This window comes from Ascaphus truei, chromosome 2 (genome assembly GCF_040206685.1).
Source record: "Ascaphus truei isolate aAscTru1 chromosome 2, aAscTru1.hap1, whole genome shotgun sequence".
In the NCBI taxonomy this organism is placed as follows: Eukaryota; Metazoa; Chordata; class Amphibia; order Anura; family Ascaphidae; genus Ascaphus; species Ascaphus truei.
The window spans coordinates 17,263,836-17,286,784 of NC_134484.1; the positions used below are offsets into that span (position 1 = coordinate 17,263,836).

The following is a 22,949-nucleotide window of genomic DNA, read 5'->3' on the forward strand; positions in this document are numbered from 1 at the left end:
GTGCAGCGCTCACTAATCACTTTGGTTGGCTTAACACCACCATTGTATGTTGCGCCATACACTTAAAGCAGCAATCCCCTTCACTTTACCCCCCTTTTTTAGGATTGGAAACCAGGGAACCTCAAGTTTAAAGAGGCAATTTTTTAAGCAGCTTTAAAAAAAAATATCTACCCTTTTCCTCTCTTATCTTCTCTATCCACTTTGAATTCGTGTCTGAGACTACGGATCAGCGGCACACTGTTAAGAAACAAAGGGAATAAAACTATAACCACACAATCCAAATACCGATTACATACCATAACTGTGGATCTTAATGCTGATTGAAAATATTTGGTAAAATATGTACCGTCTCTAGTGTGATGTTCCCTTTGCAAAGTAAAGATGTGTACTGTATGTCTCAAAAAAGATTGGAAAAAAAAAATATTTATTACATTTTTTCCCTTTTAAATATATGCAGCCTTTGATTGCCTTAGATTACCTTTTATTGAAGACGAATTACCTAAGCTGCTGATTGATTCGTTCTCCTGTGATCAATCGGCAAAATCCTGCTTCCCAGGGTTCACTAAATAGCTGCTTTTCAGTTTCAAATCAATCCTTCAGTCAGTGTAACTCAGCAGCTACAATGTATCCTTACATTACTAAAGTATTATCTATGCTTCCAGTTTGCAGCTCAATCTGCTGGGAATATTGGCAACAAATGATCACAAACAGGAAAGTGTTACACAGATTTTGCGCGGCTGGGGATGTAGGGTAAAACCTGCCTTTGGCTGCGCTTATAGCGAAGGCGACAGCGACGTCCCGTCAAAACAAATGCATTGCCGCCGTCGCGTGCGCTTATAGTAAGGACGGAGCGACGGCTTGGTCGTAATCGTTAGAAGTCATCTCAATTTGATTTTTCCAGGAACCGTAGCCTGCCGGCGCCGGCACTATAAGCGCAGCCTTAGGCTGTGGCAATAGTGCGCACGCAAGTAGATCGCCGCAGCGATTTGTGGACTCTGTTCACGCGCTCGACGGCGAGGGGTGGCCGTGATGTCACCAGGCTGGTTCGCCCGCATTAGTTGAAACGCTCACGTGATGCGGCCGCCGCATGAAAAATCTATCTTTTTTTGTCTCATCCAAATCCTGCCGCACCGTCGCGCAGCATGGCCGGACTGCTGCATTTACATGAGTTTGACTTATGTTCGCGGCCTAAGAAATCAAAGAATGCTCAGTATATTAAAACTCATTTAAAGTGGCAGTGTGTTGAATTTTAAAATAATAAAAAAAAAAAACGGTAGTAATTATTATCTACCAGTACAGAACTGATTGATTGTTTCAAGAAAACACACACATGTAGGATATTTCTTGGATTGCTCTTTTCAACTCCACGGACAACCTCCTTGGTTCCTGAGGTACAGATGCGTTAAATTACCGGCATCTCCTGGGTCATTAAAGGGGATTTAAATGGCCATCTAATTGGAAGCTTGAAGGGCTTTAAACCGGTTAACTTCACAGGTAAGTATCTAAAAAACAAAACAAAAAAAAACAGCATTCCTTGGGATGCAAATAACGTGGTTCAGCTACGGGGGACCCCCATCTCAAATCCTGTAAGCGTGGGGGAGGGGGCGTTACTGTCTTAAGTTGCAGTAATAACGATCTTACCATTTATCTGAAACCTTCTGCTTGATTCCCGGACAACCATACAAATAAAATATTCAAGCAAGCTCTTCCACTTCTGCCTCACTCGCCATCCCGGGGTCTCTGTGCTCGCCATCCCGGGGTCTCTGTGCTCGCCATCCCGGGATCTCTGTGCTCGCCACCCCGGGGTCTCTGTGCTCGCCACCCCGGGGTCTCTGTGCTCGCCACCCCGGGGTCTCTGTGCTCGCCACCCCGGGGTCTCTGTGCTCGCCACCCCGGGGTCTCTGGTCTCGCCACCCCGGGGTCTCTGTGCTCGCCACCCCGGGGTCTCTGTGCTCGCCACCCCGGGGTCTCTGTGCTCGCCACCCCGGGGTCTCTGTGCTCGCCACCCCGGGGTCTCTGTGCTCGCCACCCCGGGGTCTCTGTGCTCGCCACCCCGGGGTCTCTGTGCTCGCCACCCCGGGGTCTCTGGTCTCGCCACCCCGGGGTCTCTGGTCTCGCCACCCCGGGGTCTCTGGGCTCGCCACCCCGGGGTCTCTGTGCTCGCCACCCCGGGGTCTCTGTGCTCGCCACCCCGGGGTCTCTGTGCTCGCCATCCCGGGGTCTCTGTGCTCGCCATCCCGGGGTCTCTGTGCTCGCCACCCCGGGGTCTCTGTGCTCGCCATCCCGGGGTCTCTGTGCTCGCCACCCCGGGGTCTCTGTGCTCGCCATCCCGGGGTCTCTGTGCTCGCCACCCCGGGGTCTCTGTGCTCGCCATCCCGGGGTCTCTGTGCTCGCCACCCCGGGGTCTCTGTGCTCGCCATCCCGGGGTCTCTGTGCTCGCCACCCCGGGGTCTCTGTGCTCGCCATCCCGGGGTCTCTGTGCTCGCCACCCCGGGGTCTCTGTGCTCGCCACCCCGGGGTCTCTGTGCTCGCCATCCCGGGGTCTCTGTGCTCGCCACCCCGGGGTCTCTGTGCTCGCCACCCCGGGGTCTCTGTGCTCGCCATCCCGGGGTCTCTGTGCTCGCCATCCCGGGGTCTCTGTGCTCGCCATCCCGGGGTCTCTGTGCTCGCCACCCCGGGGTCTCTGTGCTCGCCACCCCGGGGTCTCTGTGCTCGCCATCCCGGGGTCTCTGTGCTCGCCACCCCGGGGTCTCTGTGCTCGCCACCCCGGGGTCTCTGTGCTCGCCACCCCGGGGTCTCTGTGCTCGCCATCCCGGGGTCTCTGTGCTCGCCACCCCGGGGTCTCTGTGCTCGCCATCCCGGGGTCTCTGTGCTCGCCACCCCGGTTCTCTGTGCTCTTCACCTTGTCTACATGTCCTATGTCACCTTGTTCCTGCCTTTTTTGTTTAAGGATGCAGCAAGCTACGCAAAAATTGCTAGAAAGGGAAAGCATGAAAGTTATTTTTCGAACAGGACAGGACACACATTCCCCCAAATCCTCAATGATTCAGGGTCAGTCACGTTCATTGTAAAATATTTCTGCCTGCTTTAGATGCAAGTCGTATGAGATTTCAGTTATTTCTCTGGGTTTTTTTTTTTAAAGATTTTTTTTTAAGGGGCGATATTGGCACCTTACATGGCTCTTTGGAGGTTGTTTGTAAGCCGCTCTGCAGAGTGTTAATGTATTGGCAAAGTGCGCTTAGCATGCTGTGTGTTCAGAAGTTGTGCTGTGTAAGATGCCACTGAAGAGTGCTGAAATTTCCCCTTGCACAAAATCATGCATAATGTTTTATCGGAAAGCCACGGCTTTGCTTTATGTTAGAGGAAAGGAACACAGGCAATACAGCACATATCTGGCACTTCAATTGTCCCCCTCATCCTCCCTTCCCTCACCCCTATTACTTTTTTTGTATCCATCCCCATTCACCTTTTATAATTTATGAAAATGTAAAAAAAAAAAAAAAAAAAAAAAATAACATTAAAGAAATAAATAAAAGATTTGTCTAAAAATCTCTTCATAGATATTCAGCAAAGATTTGAATGCAATTTGTGGGTTTACATAACTCTATAAAGATGGCATAACAAATCTGTATTCAACTTGGTACAAAACGTAATAAATTGGTGGGTATTAATAAAAAAACGTAATAAATTGGTGGGTATATGGTGGGTGTGTTTTTCGCAATGCAAGATAACAGAGACATTGAGGTAAAGAAGAATCTGTGCACGCTGAAAACCACAATGTTACTGAATTAAACAGGTGTGAATGACTTTCCCACAGGCTTGACTTGGTTCCTGTGGTGTGGTGGGGGAGAAGGGAGAGAGAGTGGGGGGAGAGAGAAATAGAGGGGGGGAGAAGGGAGAAGCGCAATGGGGGGGGGGAGAGAGAGAGAGAGAGCAATTGGGGGGGGGGGAAGAGAGTGTGCGATGGGGGGGAGAGAGATGAGAGAGAGAGAGAGAGAGACACAGAAACACAGACAGCCCCTATTCAGCCAATGACACGCCCCCTCCCCTAATAGCTACACTCCCCACACTCCTGCTCTAAAATTGTTGCAGGACAGCGATCGCTCATGCTTGAGAGCTGGTTACATCACCGCTCTCCAAACATGAGCGAGCTCAGCGGCAGCGTGGACTCAGTCTAAGGCCTCGGCCATGTTCCCTGCTTGCTGGCGTAAGCGGGCTAACGCGCGCTCCCGCTCAGCACTGAGCCCCTACAGCCGCAATTAGAGCGGCTTTAGTAGGGGCTCACCTGCGCTTCCACAAGCGCGCGGAAGCGTAGGTCTTACGGGAATTTAAAATTCCCCCGCTTGCCGGCACGACAGGCCGATCAATGAGGGAGAACCAGCTCCGTGACGCCACTGGCCCGCCCCCGGCCAGTGACGTGCCTGCCCCCGGCCCCCCCCTGACGGCCCCCTGACAGCGCGTGCAGTAAGCAACCGCAAGGCCAGGGAAAGCACCCGCTTTCCCTGAGCCTCAGCGTGCCTCAGCGAGCAAGCAGGGAGCCTGGCCGAGGCCTAAGGCTACGCTTATAGTGCCAGCTGCGCTCGTGCGAAAAATCAAATTGAGATAATTTCCAGCGATCGCGACCAAGCTGTCGCGTCGCGCTTACTATACGCGCATGTGACGGGGCAATGCATTTGTTTTGACGCGACGTCGCTATAAGCGCAGCCTTACCCTGAACTACACAGGTTGTGGCAAAACAGCACAATGCAGAAACCATATATTGCACAATAGAGAGAAAAGCACTAATTTCTAAGAGGCATGGGCTGAAAAGCTGTATGCAATGCACATAGCTGTGTATAAAAATACCATAATACTGTAAAAGCATATTTAGAATGCTTTTTGATCTTGAAGTTTCAGAAGCTTTGTGGACTAGAACTTCTTATGTGGAGAACTGACATGTTGGTCCATTTAAAGATTACAACTTGCAGCAAATGAGAAGGAGATTGGCAGAGAAGGCGGCTGCATCAGGGATCTCCCAGTGTTAATGGAATGCTGTACAATACAGTTACTTATTCACCAATGGTAACGTCATGACTTGTGTGCGTGACTTGTGTATATCAGTGACTTTTACCCAGTGGCACTCTCGGAAGGCTGCGCACTCAGGCAATCTATGTATCCTTAACAGGAAATAAATGGAGTTGTTTACGTTATTCAGCAGTATGCTGCCATCTTTAATTTACAAACCCATTAATGTGGAAGGCTGAGGTGCATTGCAGTTCAATACTAATTGTTCCTCATCCTTTGGAACAGCACAAATGTTCATCTTAACATGGTATGTACTACATGACTGCTTCAAGGGAAAGACAGACGTGTGCTGTTCCAGGGGGAGCCGCACGAGTAGTAATGAATGATTAGCAGCTCACTTCAGCCTGTTTGATGCATTGTATGGAACAAATTTCCAAACAAAGATGGCTGCATCCCAACTTCTAAGAAGGAAACTGCTTCTCCATTATACTACCCCAGGTTTCATTTAGTCTATACTGTATGGTGTACATGAGCAGCTTGCCATATTCTCTCCCCGGAGTTACCATGGTGACCTCCGATGCTAGAGCTGAGGAAAATCAGGATTTTCAACACACGCAAAAAATAATTATATATATATATATATATATATATATATATATATATATATATATATACACACGTTACCATCTGAGGACTGATAAAGTAGAGACAGCACACAGTAGGAAGATGACAAAAGGTTATATTAGCTTAAAAGCATCACAGATAACCGACGTTTCGACACCACAGAGAGGTCTTTTTCAAAGGGATGTGTGTGTGTGTGCGTGTGTGCGTGTGTGCGTGTATGTGTGTATGTATATATGTATGTATGTATAATTTGGGAGCGATAACAGACATGAGTATTCCTGATGTCAAACTCAGGGAAGTTCTGTCTACCATCATGTTTAAATAAGGTATACCTGTAATTAAGAGACCTAGGAGACGAAATTCACACATCGTATACTGTACTCTTCACATTTTATATGCCCATGCTTCAAAGGGATCAACTAGTAAGCCTTGTTTGCATTGTTTTCGTTATCATTTGATTGTAATTTTTAGATAGTAACATTTTCTACTGCAGAAACAAAGGAATATAAGTATTTAGGCAAAAGTGGTTCAAATCTGGGGGGAAAACCCCATTGAAATCAATGAATTATTTTTCTTGGTATATCTAGTGTAATTTCTTTTGCCCCACAATTGTACCACTTTTGTCTTCATACATATACCCCATGGTAACCATGTTTTGATTGTTCTATCGGTGTGTGTATATATTTAAATATGAGATCTTCAGTATTAGGTGATACCTTTTTTATTTGGACTAACAATTTGTCATAAGACAAGCTTTCAAGAGTTTTCCTCTTCTTCAGGTCAGCAATACTGATATATAGCCTCTCTGACCTTTAGCACATACTTCAGTCTGACTTTTTGAGACTCGAAAACTGGATTTCCCACAACAAACTGTTTTTAAACACTGACAAGACTGTAACAATGGTATTTGGGACCAAGACTAAATTTTTAAAGCTTCCAGCGACTGAGCTCCAGATTAGAACCAACGCTAACACCACCCTAACCCCTGTCACTAGTTTTAAATACCTGGGCTTATGGTTTGACTCCCACTTAACATTCGGAATGCACATTGATACCCTGACAACCAAAACCTATGCCAAACTAGGGGTACTTTACAGGAACAAATCCTCCATAAGTCTCCTGGTCAGAAAGCGTATCGCACAGCAGATGCTAATGCCAATTATTGACTATGGAGACATAGTATATGGCTCGGCACCTCAAACTCACCTTGGCAAACTTGACACCCTCTACAATTCAATTTGTCGTTTTGTTCTCCAATGCAACTACAACACACATCACTGCGAAATGCTCAAAGAACTAGATTGGTCATCACTAGAATCTAGGCACAAAGTTCACCTTTCCTGTCTTGCCTTTAAATTCTTTATGGGCAAGCTACCCAGCTATCTGAACAAGCTCCTCACCCCTACCATATGCAGCACTTATCATCTGAGATCAGACTCCAAAAGACTGTTCATGGTCCCAAGGCTCAACAAAGTATCCAGCCGTTCCTCCTTCTCTTACCGTGCACCCCAAAACTGGAACAACCTACCAGAGACTCTCACATCCACCACCAGTTTAAATTCTTTCAAATCTAAGGCTGTCTCACATTTTAATCTGGTCTGTAACTGTTTCATACGCCCATAATATATATTTTCTTCAACTGTGCATGCAATGTCTTGTATATAATGTATACCCTGTTCATTTATGTAACTGTATTTGTAACCATATATTATTTGTCTTAAATCTGTGCCCAGGACATACTTGAAAACGAGAGTTAACTCTCAATGTATTACTTCCTGGTAAAATATTTTATAAATAAATAAAGGTTTCTATGACTTAGACAGGGATTGTTTAAAAAAAAAAGAATACAGGCATACCCCGCATTAACGTACGCAATGGGACCGGAGCATGTATGTAAAGCGAAAATGTACTTAAAGTGAAGCACTACCTTTTTCCCACTTATCGATGCATGTGCTGTACTGCAATCTTCACATACGTGCATAACTGATGTAAATAAGGCATTTGTAACAGGCTCTACAGTCTCCCCGCTTGCGCACAGCTTCAGTACAGGTAGGGAGCCGGTATTGCTGTTCAGGACGTGATGACTGGCGCATGCGCGAGCTGCCATTTGCCTATTGGGCGATATGTACTTACTCGCGAGTGTACTTAAAGTGAGTGTACTTAAAGCGGGGTATGCTTGTAATAAAGAATTCCAGGCACTGGAAGAGTGTTAAAACTGATATTAGGGGGGGGGGTGGGGGGTGGGGCTGTACATCCACAGCAGCACAGAGGGGGAAGGGGATGCTGGGTGGGGGAGAAGGTATGGGATGGCACAATGGCAGGGAGGACCATTACAACAAATTACGATAGTGTGTCTGAAACCCCATGTCTGCATTAAGTCCACTTGTTTTGGTGTCAAAGAGTCTTATCATTCTGAGCTCAAATGTTTTCCGTTCTTGGGTGTGTTTGAACATTCCATTGAGGATTTTGATTTTTAAATCATTTATGGAATGATCTGGTTGTGAGAAGTGATGTCCCACAGGTGAGCAGTATCTTCCTTCTTCGTGGTGTTGTATAGAGTGTCTGTGCATATTCATTCTTCCTTGTAGTTTTTGGCTGGTTTCCCCAATGTAGCATCCTTGGTCACATTTGTTGCACTGAATCATATACACCACGTTCCTGGATGTGCAGCTGTATGATCCTTTAACATTGAATGTTCCATGGTTGTGACGGCTGTGGGATCTTGGCATACATGTTTGCAGCGTTTGCAACGTGTGTTGTTGCACGGTTTTGTGCCATTATCAGTGTCTTTAAGGTCGTTGTGAAGTTTTCTGTTGACTAATTTCTGTTTGAGGTTTGATGGTTGCCGGAACGCAAGAATGGGAGGTTTGGGAAAGATTTATTTTAATGTCACATCCTCTTCCAGCATGGGTTGCAGATCTTTGATTATTTTTTGTATTCCCTCTAGGGTAGTGTTGTAAGTGGCCACAAGTGGTAGGTTGCAGTGCGTGTGGTAGGTTCTCTCTGTCTGTATTGTAGCAGGTGTTCTCGTGGAGATTTTAGTGGGGATTTTAGTGAAGATGAATAGTTCTGGCAATGGTCTTTGGTTTGTATCCCTTCTGTCTGAACGATTCGGTCAGGGTTGGGAGATTCCTGTTTCTGACTTCAGTGTCAGAGCATATGTGGTGGTATCGTATGGCCTGGCTGTGTGTGATACCTTTTTTTGTATGAGTGGGATGGAAGCTGGAGTTGTGGAGGTAACTGCATCTGTCTGTTGGGTTATTGTATACAGATGTGTGTAGTTTGCCATCTTTCAGTGTTACTGTTGTGTCTAGAAAGTTTACTAGGTTTGCAGAATAATCCATTTTGAGTTTAATTGATGGATGGAATGAGTTCAGGGACTCGTGGAATTGTTTTAGGTTTCCTTCACCCTCTGTCCATATTATAAACAGGTCGTCAATGTATCTGTAGGGTTTGTGGGGGCATGTAGTTAGGAATCTTTGTTCAAGATTTGCCATGAAAAGATTGGCATATTGCGGTGCTATCTTGCAGTCCCCATTAGTTGTAGGTACATTTCCTTGTTGAAGCTGAAATAGTTGTGTGTGAGGATGTATTCTATCAGTTTGGTAATTACATCAGCGCTGTATTTCTGATCCAGGGGAGAAAAAAAACAAATGAGATGCTCATGCAGGATGGTGAACATGTTAATAGAATAATGTATGTCAAATAAGAGACAGAAGTTCATGTCACCTGCCATAAAATTGCATACATTTTAACATCTAGAGAACAATGTGATCAGAAAACAAATCACAGGTAGTAAAAACATTCAGAATCTGGCAAAAATATAACTATATCATTTGTCTGGGTCTTCAAGAATATTACTGTGGCTGGACCAGAGTTGGAGTCGGATACTCCAAAAAGTCTGACAGATTCTACCCCTCACTGAGAGGGTTAATATTCTGCACTATTGGCTTGTCTAATGATGGCATTGTAATAAAAACATGATTTTGACATTTTAGATCTGAAGTTTCCACAAAAGATTAGATACAATTTGGCCTGAACGTGTTATTTTGTTGTAACTTAAATGGTTGTATGGTTTTTCTCATCTCAGATTCCATAGGGATCGCTCACCTTGGCTGGAAAAATCTTCATTGGCTGCCACTTAAAGCTCCGCGAGGGGGTCTCGCCACCTCTGAGGTAAGGAAATCGGGAGACGCTGCTGACCGTTTCAAAGGGTTTACTTGACTGGACTAGTAGTATGTTTTTCATTGTCTGATTTCTATACTGAACAACCATAGGCTCCCCTCTAAACGCCTGCATACGCCCCATACACTCAACACTCGCAGCCCTCCCTTGCATTCCCTCTACACTCAACAGCCGCATGAGAGAGGCTCTGCAGTCAGGTTCCTGTGTGTGCACCCGATGCCCCAGTCCGACCACTGCAAGGTTCAAACAATGACATTGAAACGGTCATGATTTCCAGCCATGAAACCGCATCTGACAGGGCTGTGGGGTTGAGACTACTGTCTTGCAAACACTTTTCTGCAGTGGCCTCTGTGTAAACTGTTTAGAGAAAAATGCTGTGCGTTTTTCTTGCTTCTTCTACGTCTCTACATCTCAAGTCCACGAGAAGCCCTTCCCTGTCAGGCAAAGGTATAGAAAAGCCCAGTTCCCTCCAAATAGAATATTTTCCCCTCCAAATCGCTTTTGTTTGGAGATTTGTAGAAATTTGCTATTGCCCCACTAAACTATAGTTCAGGTCTACCCCCCATGTACTCTTGCACTATACAAAACAAATCTGTTTGTTTGTGTGCTCGCATACCTAAATATGTGGGGATATACATTTCTATGTTTATGTACATAACTATGTGTGTGTGTGTGCGATTTAAAATGTACGGAAAACAATAGTGATTGCTATTCAGTTAACATGCAGTAACTCCCCAAGGGGGAACAAAACCGGTGCACAGCGTCAGTCGTGAGTAATTCAGAAGGATTTATTCATATAAAAACATGGACAGAAAAAACTGATTCAGTCACTAACGCGTTTCACATGCAGGGTGCTTTATCAAGGAGTTGCTATTCAGTTAAAGCAGGAACTCAAGTCCCAAGGGTCAAGTTTTATGGATATTCCTGCTTCAGCACAGGTGGCTCAATCAGTGGCTCAGTTGAAGTGCTGAAGCAGGGATATCCTGAAAACCTGACCTGTTGGTGGCCCTTGAGGACTGGAGTTGCCCACCCCTGTGTTTACGTAAAGGGAATATAGGGGAAGGCGCGGCGGGTGTTAATCATAGAAGATTCCTCATCCAGCTCATACACAGTGGGCAAGGACGTGTATAGTTAAAGGGTTTTGCAACCTAAAGCTACTCGTAAGCAAGCTAAAGTAATCCGAGGTCTGCATTGAACAACTTTAAGGTTAGGTCCCCGCTGCCTGCTGCAGTGCGCGCTATGGTGGGTGCTGCAGGGACAAGAACCGCCCCTCAATGGGGCCGGGCCCAGTGACAACCTTGCCGCCGCGTTGTGCGAACAGATTTCCCCGAAGACAGGAAATCTGTGCTCACAACTCGTGACAGAGTACTGGCCACGCCCCCCGGCGGTTCAGCCAATGTGGGCGAACTTGCCGGGTGACATCATGGCCGCGGCCCCCGCCACGCTCCCCCCGTCTTTCCCCCTGCAGCTCATCACAGAACGGGGATCTCGGCTGCACGTGCTGCCAGCCTGGCAGGCGTGCGAGCAGCGCCGACACTGGGGCCCCAGCCTAAGGCTGCGCTTATAATGCTGGCGACAGCGACGCGACGTTTCATCAAAACAAATGCATTGGCACCATTACGTGCGCTTATAGTAAGCGTGACACGATGGAGCGACGGCTTGGTCGCGATCGCTGGAAGTCATCTCAATTTGATTTTTCCAGCGACCACAGCCTGACGTCTATGTCGCCGGCACTATAAGCGCAGCCTAAGGCGTCGGTCCCAGTGGGTTCTGTAGCATGCACGCTCGGCGGGGGGGGGGGGGGGGGGACAGCGCATGCACAGCGCTTCACTGCGGGTCACAGTCCTGGGAGAGAGGGAGAGTTTGCGACGGGGGAGGGCATGGCAGGGGTTTTGCGGAGGCGTGGTCTTGACCTCATACGGCTGGTTCGCCCTCATTGGCTGAACCGCACGCCCCTGTCGCAAGTTCCACATACAAAAAAAATGTATGTGAGAGAACTTGCAGTACAGGCGGCTGCTAAATGCGCGCCGGCGCATGTACTTGGCCCGGATAGATTGGGGGGCGGTGCTTGTGCGCACGTGCGCTGTAGAACGCACTGGGACCGCAGCCTTAGGCTGCTGGTTCCATACTACGGGCAATAAATGGTGAATGAGAGTGAAGCAATGTGGTAAACTCGGCGAACGCCAATTGTGTAGCTGGTAATGATTGTTCAAAGCTAATAAAATGTGTCTCCATGGTGAGAATAAGAGCATAACTAAAACAATGTGAAGGTGTTTTGTGTCTCACATGGGAGCCAAAGTTGCTAATAATGACATTTGGATACTCCTTGGGCCTTGTTTCGCTTCTCCAAATAATACAATAAACGCTTTGTTGAATTTTAAAAGCTTTGTTTGCCATTTTAACTTGTGTGTATATGGGAATCCATGCTCTTAGCTAAATGTCTGACATTTAGTGTCCCATTTGCAAACCTTGGGAGACTAAAACAATATATAATTATACAGATTGTGTTCAATTCTATGTTTTCTAAAGAAAAATGTCTTTGCAAATGTACAGGTTGAAGATTGCATGTTTTAGCACAATACTTTTATTCTAATTGTATTTATAATGTTTCTCATTGACCTTATATGCCATGTTATCTTGAAAAAGTGCTTTCTAACATGAAGAGATCATTGCGCTACAAAGTTTCTTTAAATATTTTCTGTCAGTCTAAAAAAAGGTATCACCTGCTACTGAAATAGATGACGTCTTGTAATTTCATTTAAGTGAGCGGTCTAAGATTTAAGCGAGCGGCCTGAAGATTTCTTGCAGTATTCTCAAGTTCATATTCCAGCCATTGCAGGCTTCTCCAAGCTGGACGATGTTTTCATTGTGCTTTTCAATGCCCAGAAGTCTTGTATCTGTTGCTAACACTCACATTCCCCTTTGTGCATTAGTGGTGATTACAGCACTTTGTGAGCATTCCGCACTAAAACGATGATAATAACTTTATTTCACATAGCGCCATTCTCCCAATGGGACTCGGGCAGCGTCACAATGACAGTATAGCGTGCGGTACACAGCACATAGGGATTTGTACAGGCACAGTCCCTGCCCAGAGGAGCTTACAGTCTATGGTGTTGGTGCCTGAGGCGCAGGGAGATAGTGACTTCCCAAGGTCACAACGAGCCGGCACCGGGACTTGAACCCTGATTCACCTTTGGTGTCATTGTTTATAGAGTCACTGAGCCGCTCCTTGTCCCTGAACCCGAGCAAAGCCTGACTCCTGTCAGTCACATGTATCTTATATCGATGAGACTAGTATTTCGTTAGCTGGGGGAGGCCGTGGGTTAGACTATCACATTAGTGATTATAAAAGTATAACTTTTTCCACAATATTTTTTTCTGTCGTTTTTATTTTTGGTTAAAATCATTCAGTAAAATGCTGAGTAATGTTTTTATAAATGATATGTTAGTATATTAACCCTTTGATTGCTGGTGACTGCTCCTTGGAGTGATCATGGGCTCACATAATCCAGACACCCTCCATTGCCCTGCTTCTCCGATTCTGCGGTGCAGAACACCATCTCCCCGGGAAAGCGAACGCTTGGGGGGACATGACGGGCCCCCGGAGTGCCAGATCCCAGGGCGTACGTCCCGGGACACCAAAGACTTAAGACCATATCATTTTATTTTAATGTTCTGCTGCTGCCGGAGAATAAGAGAAGATGACTTGGGTTTGGGTTTGGCAAAGTACGAAGAAATTGGGAAACAAAATGCATAGAAGTGAAAAACAAATGCACTAACTAAGGATGCGTATTCTATAACCAATGATTGTATGTTGTGCATTTGGCTTTTAAGTTTATATATGAAAATCTATTAAACATATATTACTTTATGCAACAATTGTTATAACTACAGTATGTTTTTCCCTTTGTCCCCAATAGAGAATGTGGCTTAGTTTTCCGTATGACTTGAAAGTGGCTGTGCAGCCAGTGGTCAGCGATCACATTATATAGTGTATTCATGAACAGCCACTTGTTAATTTCAGTAGCTGTCATGGGATAAAGATGCTGGTTGGAGAGATATGATGTACCTTTTGGTCTTGCCTCTTTAGAGGTCACCCCAATCTGAAACAGTTTGCAGTGTTATTAGGAGATAACGGGGGGAAACGGCACGTTTGCAAGTTATTTTCATGGGGACACTTGCTTTAATAGAGTTGATCGTAAAGCATTTCAATTAAACTGTTTAACCTTTTAAGACATTGTTGTCACAGATAATTTGAATAATGCGTCAGTGCCGGGTTTTTCCGTTACTCTATTATCTTGCTGGTACAGCCGGGTGGCCTATGCACTATTAGGTAGGAAAAGATTTAAAGCTGCATCTCATGTTTCAACACAGATTGGGTTTTTAGTGAGCCCAGTAATGTTCTTCAGTACTTGTTACAATCCATCCAGGTGGTGGAGTTTGAAATATTGTGTGAAGATTGCATTATAAGAACGCAGGCATGGTGCAAGCACCGCTGCCTGCTCTAACAAAATGCAGGGGATCTATGGGGCCGGCCATAGTGTGCGCGATGGTGCGGCACATTTTTTTTATTTGGTCGCGCGGTGGCCAGGTCACGTGTGCGGTTCAGCCAATGGGGGCGAACCGCTCACGTTACAGCACGGCCACACCTCGCCGTCGCGCACGTCATACAAATCTCATACGCCATAGATCGCTCCAACTACAGGTGCGTGTGACGCCATGCGCTCCCCTGCTATATCCGTTTCCTATGTGAGATTTTGTGAAAGCCTTTTACTTTCAAGGTAAAAAACATACAGGGCTGTTATTCATAATACAAGAAAATCAAAGCACTCGATATATTAATTAGCTTATTTTCTATATTAATATAAGCACTGAGTATATCAAAAGCAAAACCATTATTTTCTGCAATGGATACGTGTTTATTTTACACGCCTCAAAAATGGTCAAAGTACCAGCAAAATATGAGAGCTACAGCCTAAGCCAGAAAGGCCATCGCCAAAGCAGAGTTTCTGCAATTCCTAATAGGGAGATGATGTACAATTCTACTTTCTGCAGCAAGTCTGCCACCTCGAGCGCTACAGTGAAAGGGAGAGCAGCAGAAGCATGCAGCGAGCTGTCACAGGCTGTCTCAGCAAACTCTTTGTTTCGCCCCAGTGTTACATACAGTATTGTACCTCGAAGCTGCAGTGAAAGGGAGAGCAGCAGAAGCATGCTGCGAGCTGTCACAGGCTGTCTCAGCAAACTCTTTGTTTCGCCCCAGTGTTACATACAGTATTGTACCTCGAAGCTGCAGTGAAAGGGAGAGCAGCAGAAGCATGCATCGAGCTGTCATAGGCTGCCTCGGCAAACTCTTTGTTTCGCCCCAGTGTTACATATTGTACCTCGAAGCTGCAGTGAAAGGGAGAGCAGCAGAAGCATGCTGCGAGCTGTCATAGGCTGCCTCGGCAAACTCTTTGTTTCGCCCCAGTGTTACATACAGTATTGTACCTCGAAGCTGCAGTGAAAGGGAGAGCAGCAGAAGCATGCTGCGAGCTGTCATAGGCTGCCTCGGCAAACTCTTTGTTTCGCCCCAGTGTTACATACAGTATTGTACCTCGAAGCTGCAGTGAAAGGGAGAGCAGCAGAAGCATGCTGCGAGCTGTCACAGGCTGTCTCAGCAAACTCTTTGTTTCGCCCCAGTGTTACATACAGTATTGTACCTCGAAGCTGCAGTGAAAGGGAGAGCAGCAGAAGCATGCAGCGAGCTGTCACAGGCTGCCTCGGCAAACTCTTTGTTTCGCCCCAGTGTTACATACAGTATTGTACCTCGAAGCTGCAGTGAAAGGGAGAGCAGCAGAAGCATGCAGCGAGCTGTCACAGGCTGCCTCGGCAAACTCTTTGTTTCGCCCCAGTGTTACATACAGTATTGTACCTCGAAGCTGCAGTGAAAAGGAGAGCAGCAGAAGCATGCAGCGAGCTGTCACAGGCTGTCTCGGCAAACTCTTTGTTTCGCCCCAGTGTTACATATTGTACCTCGAAGCTGCAGTGAGTGAAGAAAGATCATGGAATGTAATAAGACTCTTGAATGGTTTTGCTTTTTGTATTTTCCTTCTAAAAGGAGGGAGTCACTAAGCTAGATGTGAAAAAAAAATTAAAAGCACTAATGTGTGATAACTACAATAAAATATCTGTGAGTAAATTATGTATAGATTGATTGATTGTTGTAATAATCAACTATTAGTGATATATATCCCACTGGGGTTGTTCTGCAGCCAAAGTGGAAGGGGTCTCTAACCCCCTTAAAAGAGAGATATAACAAGAATAGGCTTGGAGCATAAACTTTTCAAATTGAGACAATGTATTGTATGGCAGGTATAGATATACTGAGGTTTCTGAGAACAAAGCACAGGAATACGTGAATAACTATAGACAATATTAGTCAACTAAACATGAATTTTGATTATTCTTAATCAGTATTATAGATTCATGATTAATTATCCAGACTATTGTCTAGATAGACCCAACTAGATATTCTATCAATAAACAAACATTGTTCAATAAAAAATTGAAAAACTTTTAGTGCTATTATTGATCTTCTTTCCAATTTTTTTTGCGTGTCGTCAAGTGGCTAATTGGCCATGAAAGTGTCGGCGAATTTGAGTTTGCCAGCTCCCACAGTAAAATAAACTTTTTCCTGACGGTGTGTTCTGGTTTCCGCTTTCTGAATGAGTCAACAAAGTGAACCGGCAACAGGTGATAGTGCTGAGGTGAGTGCAGCCTATTTTGATCTGGTTTAATATTGATTGGCCGGCTCAGTTAAAGAGCATTTCTACTTGTTGCCAAGTAGAACAAAGAAAAACCAGTCAAACAAATATATAAGGGAACCAACAAGTGCACTTAAAAAAGAAGGGTTAACTTAAAAGAACCCATGATGGGGGATACCGAGCAGAGCACCCCGCCTAACGCCCACTGGGAGGCAAACTCCGAAACCGTCCCAGCGGACTCGGCGTACGTGAACTCTGCCCGAATACGGGAGTGCACCAGTGCCCGGAACACTGCCACGATGTTCGTTGGGACCCCCCTCTCCAAACGCTGCTTCCTGGTCTTGTAAATGGCTACCTTAGCCACTGCCAGGAGCAGGTTGACTAGGAGATCCCTAGGCTTATTGTCTCGGGACACTGGGCACCCAAAAAAAAAATGATGAGGGGAAAAACCCAGCCAGAACTGCAGAAGAAGGCTCCTCAAGGTGGATAAGAGGGGCTGCAGTCTGGCGCAGCTCAGATAAATGTGGAATACGGATTCCCGCTTGCCACAGAAGGGACAGGCGGCGGGGGAGTCCGTGAAGTGTGCCAAATACTCTCCTGTGCTCAGTGCACCGTGGAGGACCCTCCAACTCAAATCCCCGGCGGGACGGGGAACCAAAGCTGAATAGAGCTCTCCACCGGGGTCTCTCGCCCTCGTTCCCAAAAAATACCGGCCTCCAGATGGTATCTGGGCGGGTGACAAGGGCGAGGTAGTGCACTATATGGAGCACCAGAGAATACAGGACTTTCCTCGGCATGCCGCGAAAACATGCCGGGGACATATCCCCCAACCTGCTGAGGTTGGGGGAAAGAGGAGCCCGAGGGTGTTGCCGTGGTTTGGGTTCCACGCAAAGATCCGGAGAGCTAGGATTGAAAGGTTGACAAGGCTCTCCGGTCTGCAATACCCCCTCGATGAAGGTGCGTGAGTCGGGGTGGATGGCATCTTTAATCTCCTGGATCAAACGACGAGGGACGCGGGCAGTAAGCAGACTCATACGGGGCGCCAGCTCCTCTGCTCCTACCCAGTCCTGCCGCTCATAGTCCAGGAGATCTCCGACTCTGGTCACCTGCGACAGGATTAGTCGGCGGCAAATAGAGGGTGAATCCAACATCCGAGCCCCCACTGCCGGATTATACAGCAGGGGCTCGGCGAGGAAATCAACCCCCACCGCCTGTTCCTTCCTGGTCGCGGAGACCAATTTCCAGGCCTTCAGTAATGCCGGCAGCACCGAGAGGTCTCTACCTAAACCCTCAGGCCTGATGATAAACAGTTGCCGGTCATACCTCATATTGCGCAGCTGGCGAAAGAAACTGGTTGCCAGCTGGCACTACTGCGGAGACGGATCTGCGAATAGGTATCTCTGCAGGTACTGGAGGCAGAAAGTGTGTAACTGGGAGCGGACACACACCACTCCCTGTCCACCGACCTCCAAAGGGAGACACGCAACTCCCGCAGAGACCCAATGCTTCCCCATCCAGAGGAAATCCATCAACCTCCTCTGGATCTTGTTGATAAATTCGGGGGTTGGACCCATGGCTATCAGCCGGTGCCAAAGCTGACTGGCCACCAGCTGATTAATCACTAGGGTCCTTCCCCTAAGGGAAAGCATTCTCGACAGATACACCCATGACCCCAGACGAGCAATGACCCGTTCTTCAAGATCACTGAAGTTTTGTGGGGCCGGGTCCTCCGCAGCAGACCGGTAGACTCCCAGATACTTGAGAGTATCGCTCCCCCACGAGATATTCCGAAACGTGGGGGGCAAAGAGTCCACCTGTAAGGGACCCACCAATATGCCGGAGCACTTGGACCAGTTGATCCGAGCAGAAGAGGCCGCGGTGTAGACCTCTTGGCACTCTTGTGCCCGCTCTAGATCATCTAGGTCCTGGGCCACGAGGAGCACGTCATCAGCATAAGCCGACAGGACTACTCGCATGTCGGGCTCCCGCAGCACCAGCCCGGTGAGCCTCCTCCTCAGTAGGCAGAGGAAGGGCTCAATGGCCAGCGCGTATAGTTGACCAGACAGGGGACACCCCTGACGTACTCCCCGACCAAACACAAAAGGTGCCGTCAGGGACCAGTTGATCTTCACCAGACACTCTGCAGAGGCGTACAGCATCTGGAGAAAGCCCACAAATTGTGGGCCGAAGCCAAACGCCCGCAGGGTCCTCATAAGGTAACGGTGATCCACTCTGTCAAACGCCTTCTCCTGATCTAGGGACAGGAAGTTGAGTGATAGACCAGTCCTCTGCGCGTAGTGCATCAGGTCCCGGACCAGAAAAATGTCGTCATGAATGCTCCGGCCTGGGACAGTATAGGACTGGTCGGGGTGAATCACCTCTGCCAGCACGGACTTGAGCCTCAGCAAAAGCGCTTTGGCTACGATCTTATAGTCCGTGCTGAGCAGTGAGACCGGTCGCCAATTAGAGATCTGACGGAGATCCCCCTTCTTCGGCAGCAAAAGACAGTATTGCCCACCGACACGAAAGTGGCATCTCACCGATCTCAAGGGCTTCAGCTAGGACCTCGGTGAAATCAGGTCCCAGCATCTCCCAGAAAAACCGGAAGAACTCCACAGTCAGCCCGTCTAGCCCCGGCGCTTTTCCGTGGGACATGAGACTGAGGGCTTCAGAGAGCTCGGCCAGAGTCAAAGGTAACTCAAGCGGCTCCCTTCCATCCTCACTGACCGTGGGAAGCCCCTCCCATAAGACCCTGCATTTATCTGAACAGAAGGTTTAAAGTGCGCAGCTAATAGTGATAAAGTAATTAAATAATTAATTACGTGACCTTGATCAGAGCGTCTGCAGCTGTGATGGAAGGGGGGGCTCAGAAACCCCCTGGAGCTAGCAGATAAATACAAAAAAGACACAGCGCACAACGCTCATAGTGCAATTACAAAATTATATTAACATGAACAAATTATTAGGTGAGTATTGTGCGTACATCAATGCAGTTAAAACAAGCAGTTTAGGGATATGTTACCCAACGCCTCAAATGACTGGAACAGATGTCCTCACAGGGGTAGAATTGCTGATGTCTCTGCGGCTGGATTTCAGTAGGGCAGATGGAGAGCCTCTATGCGTCCTTGCTCCCCAGAGCATGAGTTGAACGGGAGCTGCTGGCCCATACAGTGTTTGTTCTGGGAATGGATGAACGCCAGCTGTATATTCTCACTCCCCTCCGTGTGCAGCACTTCCTAGTGGATGACGTCACCGCTGGGAGTCGCCGATTTCGGCGCCGTTCAGTCTATCAGCTTGCGCAGTATAGTACCGGTTGAAAGGTAGAGCTGTTAGCAAGATTGTCCTACGCGTTTCGAAAACAGCAGTTTTCTTCATCAGGGACTGATTTTAAGTGGATTCAGTTCATTTCTAAATACCCCGCGATCGTCACTCATTGGTTAAAGCCCTCTGCTCTCCTAGCCAATGGGAGAGCAGCAGGGGCGGAGTAACAAGTCCTGAATAGCATGCGTCATTGGTAGTTATAGGCAATAGAGGAAAAAAAACTTCAATAACTTTATTAACAACAAAAAAGACTACCAAAGCGCGATTGAGGATACTAAAACAGAGAAACAAGTGTTAGACATAACAGAAAACATATTAAAAGATGTATCTAATGCTATATGGACCTGGATGACTAAATATGAGATAAACTATAATGGATAAATAAACATTGGCAAGTAATTTCATAGCCAGCTAATAGATAGACAAAGTAGAACAGTAGAAAACCATAATATCATTATTAAAGGTATACAAACTAATATTGCAGATATTTTTTAAAAAATTCATAAAATTTATTTCAATATCTTTAAAATAAATGGATTTTAGAGAAACAGATATAAAATATCGTATATTGCTTAATAAAAGAGATAGAATTAAAATTATAAAATCAATACAGAGACCAGATATCTATATCTTCATTCAAACCCCCTGGATACAAAGTATTTAGTTTAGGTATCCAGAAGGTTTCCTGCCTGGATAATTCCTTAACCCTATCACCCCCTCTCCTGTTTTTGGGTATATGTTTAATTCCTTTAAATAATAGGGATGATGGATCACTGTTATGACATAGTGCATAGTGTTTTGATAGGCTATGTTTCATAAACCCTATTCTGATGTTTCGCAAATGTTCTAAAATACGTACTTTTAAAGCACGTTTTGTGCGTCCCACATAAAAAAGGCCACATGGACACTCTAATAAATACACTACATGGTCAGTATTACAAAATATAAAATCTTTAATCTCAAATGATTCTCCATTTGGACATTTAAAAGATTTTTTGTCGGGGTGCAAATGCCTGCAAACTGAGCACTTACCGCACTTGAAATTCCCAATCGGTTTATTGCTTAACCAATTCTTATTCCCACTGAAGTGTTCTTTTGGTTTAATATCACTTGGGGATAGGATATTCTTTAAATTTTTAGCTTTTCTGTAGATAAATTTAGGGAATTTCGAGAGGTGAGTGCCCAGTAGCAGGTCATTTGAGAGAATTGACCAGTGTTTTTTTATAATTTTCTCAATTCGCCCAGTCATGGAGTTAAAATCAGTGATAAAGGAAACATTGCATTTACCATCATTTTCCTGATGGTTTTTACTTTTTCTATCCTTTGTTACTAACATGGTTTTTCTCTCAATCTTTCTAATTTTTTCCAAATCCTGATTTAATTTCTCCAGGTGGTAACCCCTCTCCAGAAATCTTGATGTTAATTTTTTGGCCTGTTCCTCAAAATCTATTTCTGTGCTGCAGTTTTTCTTTAATCTGTAGTATTGGCCACTGGGGATATTTGATATCCACGTTTTTTTGTGGTTGCTAGTGGCCATAAGGAGGTTGTTGGAGTCAACCTCCTTAAAATGAGTTTTTGTTACCACATCCCCTTTAGGTGACGCCACAAGATTAAGATCAAGAAAGTGAACTGCCGTTTCATCCTGTACATGTGTAAATGTCAGGTTCCTGTCATTATTATTTATGTACTGTAAGAATTTAACGATTGAACCCTGATCGCCATCCCAGATGCACAGAATATCATCTATGAACCTACGCCATACAATGATATTCGCTTTAAAGGGATTGTTGTCTTTATTGTATATATAGTCCTCCTCCCATTTTCCCATATACAGGTTTGCGAAACTGGGGGCGAATCTCGTGCCCATCGCAGTTCCGCAAACCTGTAGGAAAAAGTCATCAAGAAACATAAAGTAATTATGTTTCAGGATGTAGTTAATTAGGTCTAGAACAAATTGTCCATTTAGTGGATGTAAGGTGGCATCATTCTGTAAAAAAGACTGAATCGCGTGTAGACCTTCTGCGTGTGGAATGTTGGTATATAAGGCCTGCACATCGCAGGTAAGCCACCTATAGGTTTCCTTCCATACAAAGCCTTCCATCAGATTCAACACCCGCCAGGCAGACCGATTATTTCGGGAATAGACAGCCTAACATCCAATCTTTCCCAATATGTGGATTTTTTCCTCCAACCCTTTGTGACTAAACTTCCTTCCTACTTGAGAGATTCAACATCAGTGTTGAATCTGATGGAAGGCTTTGTATGGAAGGAAACCTATAGGTGGCTTACCTGCGATGTGCAGGCCTTATATACCAACATTCCACACGCAGAAGGTCTACACGCGATTCAGTCTTTTTTACAGAATGATGCCACCTTACATCCACTAAATGGACAATTTGTTCTAGACCTAATTAACTACATCCTGAAACATAATTACTTTATGTTTCTTGATGACTTTTTCCTACAGGTTTGCGGAACTGCGATGGGCACGAGATTCGCCCCCAGTTTCGCAAACCTGTATATGGGAAAATGGGAGGAGGACTATATATACAATAAAGACAACAATCCCTTTAAAGCGAATATCATTGTATGGCGTAGGTTCATAGATGATATTCTGTGCATCTGGGATGGCGATCAGGGTTCAATCGTTAAATTCTTACAGTACATAAATAATAATGACAGGAACCTGACATTTACACATGTACAGGATGAAACGGCAGTTCACTTTCTTGATCTTAATCTTGTGGCGTCACCTAAAGGGGATGTGGTAACAAAAACTCATTTTAAGGAGGTTGACTCCAACAACCTCCTTATGGCCACTAGCAACCACAAAAAAACGTGGATATCAAATATCCCCAGTGGCCAATACTACAGATTAAAGAAAAACTGCAGCACAGAAATAGATTTTGAGGAACAGGCCAAAAAATTAACATCAAGATTTCTGGAGAGGGGTTACCACCTGGAGAAATTAAATCAGGATTTGGAAAAAATTAGAAAGATTGAGAGAAAAACCATGTTAGTAACAAAGGATAGAAAAAGTAAAAACCATCAGGAAAATGATGGTAAATG

At 45.8% G+C, this 22,949-nt stretch overlaps 1 protein-coding gene across 7 annotated transcripts in view; it reads left to right on the forward strand.

Annotated features, from left to right (window-relative positions):
- Nucleotides 1-22,949, forward strand: part of TSNARE1 (t-SNARE domain containing 1) — a 593,698-nt gene that overhangs the window by 40,217 nt on the left and 530,532 nt on the right. For all 7 annotated transcript variants that reach the window (XM_075581607.1, XM_075581590.1, XM_075581622.1 and 4 more), the window contains exon 2: nucleotides 9,719-9,804. The gene's annotated coding sequence lies outside the window, so the exon portion shown is untranslated. The remainder of the gene's footprint in view (nucleotides 1-9,718; nucleotides 9,805-22,949) is intronic.